The sequence below is a fragment of the Mustela nigripes genome, chromosome 7 (genome assembly GCF_022355385.1).
Source record: "Mustela nigripes isolate SB6536 chromosome 7, MUSNIG.SB6536, whole genome shotgun sequence".
NCBI lineage: Eukaryota > Metazoa > Chordata > Mammalia > Carnivora > Mustelidae > Mustela > Mustela nigripes.
The window spans coordinates 119,099,166-119,106,555 of record NC_081563.1 but is presented as its reverse complement, the minus strand read 5'-3'; positions in this window follow the sequence as shown (position 1 = coordinate 119,106,555).

Here is a 7,390-nt window from a genome sequence, read left to right as displayed (position 1 = left end):
TTGGCTCAGGTCTTAGCAAACTGGGGCCACTGTCCCTGGCTGATGGTTGGATAGGGGAGGCCCAGAGTTGGCAGGGAGGTCTCTCCCCACAACACGAACTTGAGCCAGGCCTCTTGCCACTTGTGGTCTGTGCTCAACTTCCCACCGCAGCTACCTCCCAATAATTAAATATATTTAATCATCTAATAGTTAAATTAGCTTCCTGGGCCTTGAACTAGCTCCCCTAAAGCCTTCCTATTCCTAGAGATGCCAGTATATGTGTTTCCAGGACCTTGGGATGGGGCTACTTGATCTGATTCAGCTCCGCAAACACGAAGTGCTTTCTGTGTCAACAGGAGGAAACGTGCCCCGGGAAATATACAGCGGGTCTAAGGGCCAACCTGGGCGGCATCCCCTCCCTGCGGCACCTTGCGCCATCACCAGCCAAGCCTCTCTATCTGCCTGGCATTGGAAACTCAGGGCCCAGAGGGGGTGAGTAACTTGCCCAAGGTCACAGAGGCCAGGCCTGGAGATCTGGCAGAGGCCTACAGAGTTGAGGAAACATTTCCTGTCTGGTGTTTGCACGCTGGTTGATGAAACACATACAGCCCCAGCCTTCAAGATCCCAGGGCGAGATCTCGAGAGAAATGAGAGGTGGTCAAAAGCCAGAGAACAAACCTATTGACACAGAAATCCAGGCTGTGCTAGAGTGGGAGTCGATGGGGGGCAGGGGGCAGGATGGGGAGCAGGCGGGGAGCAGGAGGACGGGGGACATGGAGGGCTTCTCAGAGGAGGTGAATTTTACTAAAGCTTGAAGGATGAAAGGAATGGCGATATAAAGATTTGGCGGGGGGGGGGGGGGGAGGGCTCGGGCAAGGGTCCCGGGGGGAGAAGTGGGGCAAATCGGTCTGTGGGAAGCCATGGGGGGCAGGAGGGGGGCAATGGGAGATGAAGCTGGAGCCCAGAGCCTCATGAGCCCTGCGAGGGCCCAGGAGGGGAATCACAACAGCGTATGTTTCTGAAAGATCCTGCTGGCAGCTGTATGGAGGGGGGTTGAGGGGGGCAGAGAGAGGCGGGCAGCTCTCTGGGAGGGGCGAGGTGGCTCAGCCCTGGCAGGGAGGCAGCCAGAAGCGCCCGGCCCGAGGGCATGGGGGAAGCGGTCAGGGTCCTCACTTGGATGGGGAGTGTGGGCTCACAGAGAGGCCAAGATCGAGACTGATCCTCAGGCTTTTGGTGAATGGAGTTGCCTTTTACTGAGATGGGGAAGCCTGGGTAGGAGCCCGCTGAGGGGAAAATGTCAAGAGTTCAGTTTTGGCCGAATTATGTTGGAGAAACCCTCTCTAGGTATCCATGGAGATGGTGAAAAATCAGTAATTCTTCAGCCAACACTTACCAAACACACTGCATCAGGCTCTAACTGCCTTCTTCGTGTTAACTCATCGAATCCCTTCACCAAGCCCTTGGAAAAGGTGCTTTTGTTCTGCCCGTTTCTTGGACAGGGAAACTGAGGCTCGGAGTAGGTTGCTGTGCAGAGGAGGAGAAGAAGGCAGGCAGCATCCCAGGGAGCCCCCATGTCTAGAAGGCCTCCGAAAGGGCTCTGGCTTCCTGGAAGGGGCTTCTCCTGGGTCAGACATTGCCGGGAGGCCAAACGAATGAAGACAGGAGCACAGGGTGCCCCGGGGACCGAGGCACAGGGCAGTGTAGCCCGCAGCGTGCAGGGACAGGGGAGTGCGGAGGCCAGGGGGAAAGGGAAGAGGGGTGTTGAGCAAGAGGGCCTCACACTTCCCGGAAGCTCAGCCTGGCAGGGGTGAGATGGAGCCACTGGTGGGACTGTGGACAGCAGGACGCTGCCCAGCCCACCTAAGGCCAGCGACTTCAGCAGTTTGCCAGAGGGACGGACACTTCTGAGTAATAATTTCCCTTTTGATATCATCCGAGGCTCTGTGCACCTAAGCCCTTCGTCAGCCTTGAGATCTCTCCCCCTCCTGCCCTGTGCCAATTCTCCAGTGGCCTGAGGGGCAGGGTGCCGGGTCAGGGGAGGGAAGGGTGACTCATTCCTACCTCTCTCAGCTCAGGCTATTCCCACACAAACTGGGACTTGGTCAGAGCTGAGAGGGTGGAAGGCGTCCCTGTGCTCTCTGAGGACTGTGGGCCTAGGAACTGAGGAGGGCCAGGCCTTGAATGCCAGGATAAGGCCAGCATCTGCTGGCTGCTGGACCAGGAGCCCTCCAAGCTCAACAGTGAACAACGACACTTTCCCCACCCGAGCCATCCAGAGAGGGGAGACACCGGCCATCCACTGGCCACTGGGGCCATCTTCCACGAGTGTATTCTAGGGAGACTTAGGCCCCAAGTGGGGAAGGGGCTTGTCCAAGGTCTCATTCCATCCCCTCCTTTCATCTGTGTCACCCGATGCTTTAATCCTCCGACTGTCACCTCCCCCTGGAAACTTTCCCGGACTCTCCTCCAGGCTGAGTCAGGGCCTTCTTCTGCATTCCCAGAGCCCCTCAGGAACAACATCAGCAGGCTTGTCACAGTCTCTTGTACTTGTCTGTGTGTCACCTGGCCTCACAAATGGAAGGCAGGGGCCACTGAGCAGGACTGATCCACTTTGGTGTCCCTGGTGCCCAGCTCAGGGTCTGGAGAGACCTGGGGCTGGCGTGTGTTTGTTGAACCAAGCTCCGCTGAACTGAACCCCTTTGTGCCTTGTGAGGGGCCACAGGCCTTGATCTTTCTCTGGCTTAGGAGACGGGCACCATATTTCAGGTTCAGTGCTTCCGTCAAGCGGCCGTGCAGACGCGGAGGGCCCCTGGATGACAGAAAACTAAAAGGGCTGTCAGCTTCCTGGCCTCATTTTCCAGAGGAGGAAGTTGAAACTCAAAGCTATGAAGTCCACAGCCCCGCGATCAGCAGGGATGAATCACACAGACGGCCGGGGCCCTGCTCCGAGGCTCCCCTTCCGTCAACGCGGAAGCCCAGGGATCCATGCCTCCAAAAGCTCAGCTTCCTTGGGTCCTGTGAGCTCATAGGCCTCAGGCCCTGCAGTGAGGGGAGGAGACATCATTCAAGAGGCTGTTTATCATCGTGTTGTACCCCCCTGCGCTCTTGAAGCAAAACAGTCCCAAGAAAGAGGGTGATTCATTCACAGGACCCTTTGCCAGTTCCAGAGAAAAGGCAGACCAGAAATACATTCCGCAACTTTTGAAGAGGAGACAAAGAAATCTCCAGACGAAGTTTCTCTTTAGCGGACACAGGCTGGGGGAACATATATATTTTACATATTTATGTATTATAAATATTTATATATTTCTATTACATGGTTTTTCTCTCAGAGAGCCGAGCTCTGGGGGAAAGAAGTTGTCATGGTTTCAGCCAAATTCCCCCCCAAAACACAAGGTAGTGGCCTCTAAGAAAAGACTGCACTGCTTTTAGAACAACTTGACGACAGACGCCTGGGTGGCTCAGTTGTTACACGTCTGCCTTCAGCTCAAGTCATGATCCCAGGAGCCTGGGATCGAGCCCTGCGTCCTCGCCTAGCAGGAGTCTGCTTCTCGCTCTGCCTGCCCTTCCCCCTGCATGTGCACTCGGTGCGTTCTCTCTGAGAACAGAGAGCTGTTCTCTCTGACAAATAAATAAGTAAATTCTTAAAAAAAAAAAAAAAAAAAAAGGAGAAGAACAACTTGATGGGCTCAACCTGACAACCACTCCTAAGGTTAACTGATTGGATGTGAGTTAAAACCAGATTAGATGGGCTGTTTTAGTTGTTCTTGATGTTAATCCCTCTCGAACTCTGTCAAGGAGAGGGTGAGAAATTCATGTGTGTTCCTCTTAAGTAGAGGGAAGCTTGGGGCACCCGCGTGGCTCAGTGGTTAAGCCTCTGCCTTCGGCCCAGGTCATGATCTCAGGGTCCTGGGATCAAGCCTCGAATCAGGCTCTCTGCTCAGCGGGGAGCCTGCTTCTCCCTCTCTCTCTGCCTGCCTCTCCGCCTACTTGTGATTTCTCTCTGTCAAATAAATAAATAAAGTCTTAAAATAAATAAAGTATTAAAAAAAAAAAAAAGTAGAGGGAAGCTTGCTGAATGTGTTGGAGGCTTTGGACATCTTGCAAACAGGAAGCCATGGAGGGAAGTAACAGGTGAGTCTGGTGGGGGACTGGTAGGGGAGGAAGATGCTGGGGGGTAGCATGACTTAATTGCCAGCAGAGTGAATGGCAAACCTCCACGACTCACAGAAAACCTCTGGAACTACTGTAGCAGTACAAAGACAGATGGAAAATTCAGTCTCTTTTTGAAGTCTCATTATCTATGCTCTAGGTTTGGGTCTCCTATAATATGAATGTCATACTCAACTCTTTAAAAATTGTACTTTTGGCTCCCAGTCCTGAGCTGGGTAGAAGTAGGAGCGAGCTTGACCTCTTTGCCCATGTGAAGTTGTGTTCAGTTCTGACTCCAATGCCACTCCCCCAGGTGGCATTGGTCATGTCTCTGGTGCTATTTGAGATACGTTTCCCCCATCTGTAAAATCTTAGAGAAGAAAATGGGTTGAGGAAGAAGAGGGAACTTTGAGGCATGGGTTTTGGAGTCGTACTGCCTGAGTTCTAATTTTTCTAGCTGTGTGTCCTGAGGGAAGTTGCTTAACCTTTCTGAGCCTTGCTTTTCTCATTTGTAAAGCAGAGATAATAATATCTACCTCATGGGATTTGCTGAGAAGTTAAACTATGTAATGTTTACAAAGCACATAGCTTAGTGCCTGGCCCCCAAGAAGGTGTTTTATTAAGGTTTAATAGATAATGCTCTGATCTTAAGCATTCAATTTTGGCAACCGTGTATCAAGATACAGAACATTTCCATCACCCCAGAACATTTTTCTTGTGCCCCTTCCTAGTCAGTCCTCCTGGGAACAACCACTGATCTGATTTCTATCACCACAATTTAGTTTATTTTAGAATTCCACATGAATAGAGTTAGACAGTGTTTATTGTATTTGGTTTTGGGTATATTTGGCTTCTTTCATTCAATGTAATTCTGAGAGTCATTCATATTATTGCCTGTATAGTAGATCATTTATTTATGGTGTAGTATTTTGCTGTATAATATGCTACGGTTTATACATTCTACAGAAGATGAGCATCTGGGCTATTTCCAGTGTTTGCCTTTTAGGAATAACGCAGCTATGAATATTTTTGCCAGGATTTAGTGCAAGACTTTCATGGACAAATATTTTCTTTTCTCTTGGGTAAACACCAAGGAATGGAGTGCTGGGTCATAGAGTAGATGTATGTTGAACTTCTTAAAGACACTAACTTCTTAAAGACACTCTCTGATTGTCTTCTAAAGTGGTTGTACTGTTTGACATGTCCATCAGTGAAGTGTGAGAGTTCCAGTCCCTCCGTGGTCTCCCCAACATTCGGTGTGGTCAGTCTTTTCCGTTTTAGTCATTCGGGCATCACCCTGTGGTCTTCATTTGCATTCCCCTGATGACTAATGAACTCATTCTGTGTGCTTATTTAGAATATCTTTAAAGGTAGCTCCTCCCCCCTTTCACTGCCCTGTGGCTTTCAACCTCCAGTATTTGAAAAACTGTGGAATAAATGTGCAAGGGAAAGACTGATAGAAAAATCTAGAAATATAAAGAGCTCTACAAGTACAAAGGGAAGCCTGCACTCAGCCTCAGAACCCCTCCCTTAATTTGCATTTCCCAGGACTGAGCGGCTAAGGACACACTTGTCTTCTGAAGACATTAAGATCATGGCTGACCTGGGATCCGTGTTTGAAGGCCGGGAGAGAGAGAAGGGATGTTTGTTTGTTTGTTTGTTTGTTTGTTTAAAGTAGGCTCCATGCCTGATGTGGGACTCAAACTCAACAACCCTGAGATCAAGAGTCTGAGCCAGCCAGGCATTCCAAGGTCAGAATGTTTTAATGAAAAATTTATCTGGTTGAATAATCATTTTCACTGCTACAGTTTATAAACTACCCACTATGCTCCAGGCACCTCATACACATAAAGCATTGTCATTTTTTTAAAGACTTTAATTTTTAAGTAATCTCTACACCCAGTGTGGAGCTCGAACTTACAACCCTGAGATCAAGAGTCATACGCTTCACTGACTGAGGCTGCCAGTTTCCCCCAGCATGTCTAATTTTTTAAAAGTTTTTCAGGTTTTTGTTTGTTTGTTTTGGGGTTTTTTAGTTTTTTGTTTTTGTTTTTGAGAGAGACAGAGAGACAGAGAGAGGTAGCACAAGTGGGGGATGGGGCAGAGGCAGAAACAGACTCCCCACCGAGCAGGGAGCCAAATGTGGAGCTGGATGCCAGGACCCTGGGATCATGACCTGAGCCAAAGGCAGATGTTTAACTGACTGAGCCACCCACGCGCCCAACATGTCTAACTTTTACAGCTACCCTGCAAGGTTATTATATGATCTCCATTTGATGGACTCTGAAAATCAGACATGTAAATTCCTTTGATAACACCACACAACTACACCTCTACACGCATGCACACAATGGGGTAGCATTTAGCCCTAAAGTGAAATGAATGCTACACTTTCCTACAATGTGGATGAACCTCAGAAACTCATGCTGAAAGAAAGCAACCAGACATAAAAGGTCACACACTGTGTGATTCCATTTGTATGAAATATCCAGAATAGGTAAATCTATACCTATAGACAGACAGCAGACTGGTGGTTGCCAGGGGCTGGTGGAAAGGTGAATGGGAAGTACCTGTTAAATGAGTTATTCTTTTGGGGTAACAAAAATGGTTTGGAACTAGATGGAAGTGGTAGTTGCACATCATAAATTAATTTTTTTAAGAATTTTTTAAACATTTTTATTCATTTATTTGAGAGAGAGCATGTGTGTATGAGCTCAAGCTGGGGGAAGGGCAGAGGAGAGGGAGAGGAACAAGCAGACTCCACACTGAGCCTGGAGCCTGACACTGGGCTTGATGTCATGACCTTGAGATCATGACCTGAGCCAAAACCAAGAGTCAGAGGCTTAACTGACTAAGCCACCCAGCCACCCCCGTCGTAAATTTAACCAATGCTACCGAGTTGTACACTTTACAATGGCTAATTTTATGTTATGTGAATTTTACCTCAGTATGATTAAAGCAGCAACAATTCTACCCCACAGTCTCTCCCTCATTGATGAGCGTAATTTTGCCATTACTGATTTAGTTCTTTGGATAGCGAAGCCTCCAGCACCTGCACCCAATCTTTTCTCCCCCAGAAAATCCCCCATGAGAATTCCAGTGCAGAAATGGAGGAATCAGCAACATGGCTCAGAGGGCAGGCACTGGAGTCAGGCTGCCTGAGTTCAATTCCAGGCACCTCCATAACCCCATCTGTAAAATGGGGATGATAATGTTACCAACTTCATGGAGTTGCTCTGAGGACAGAATGAAATCATTC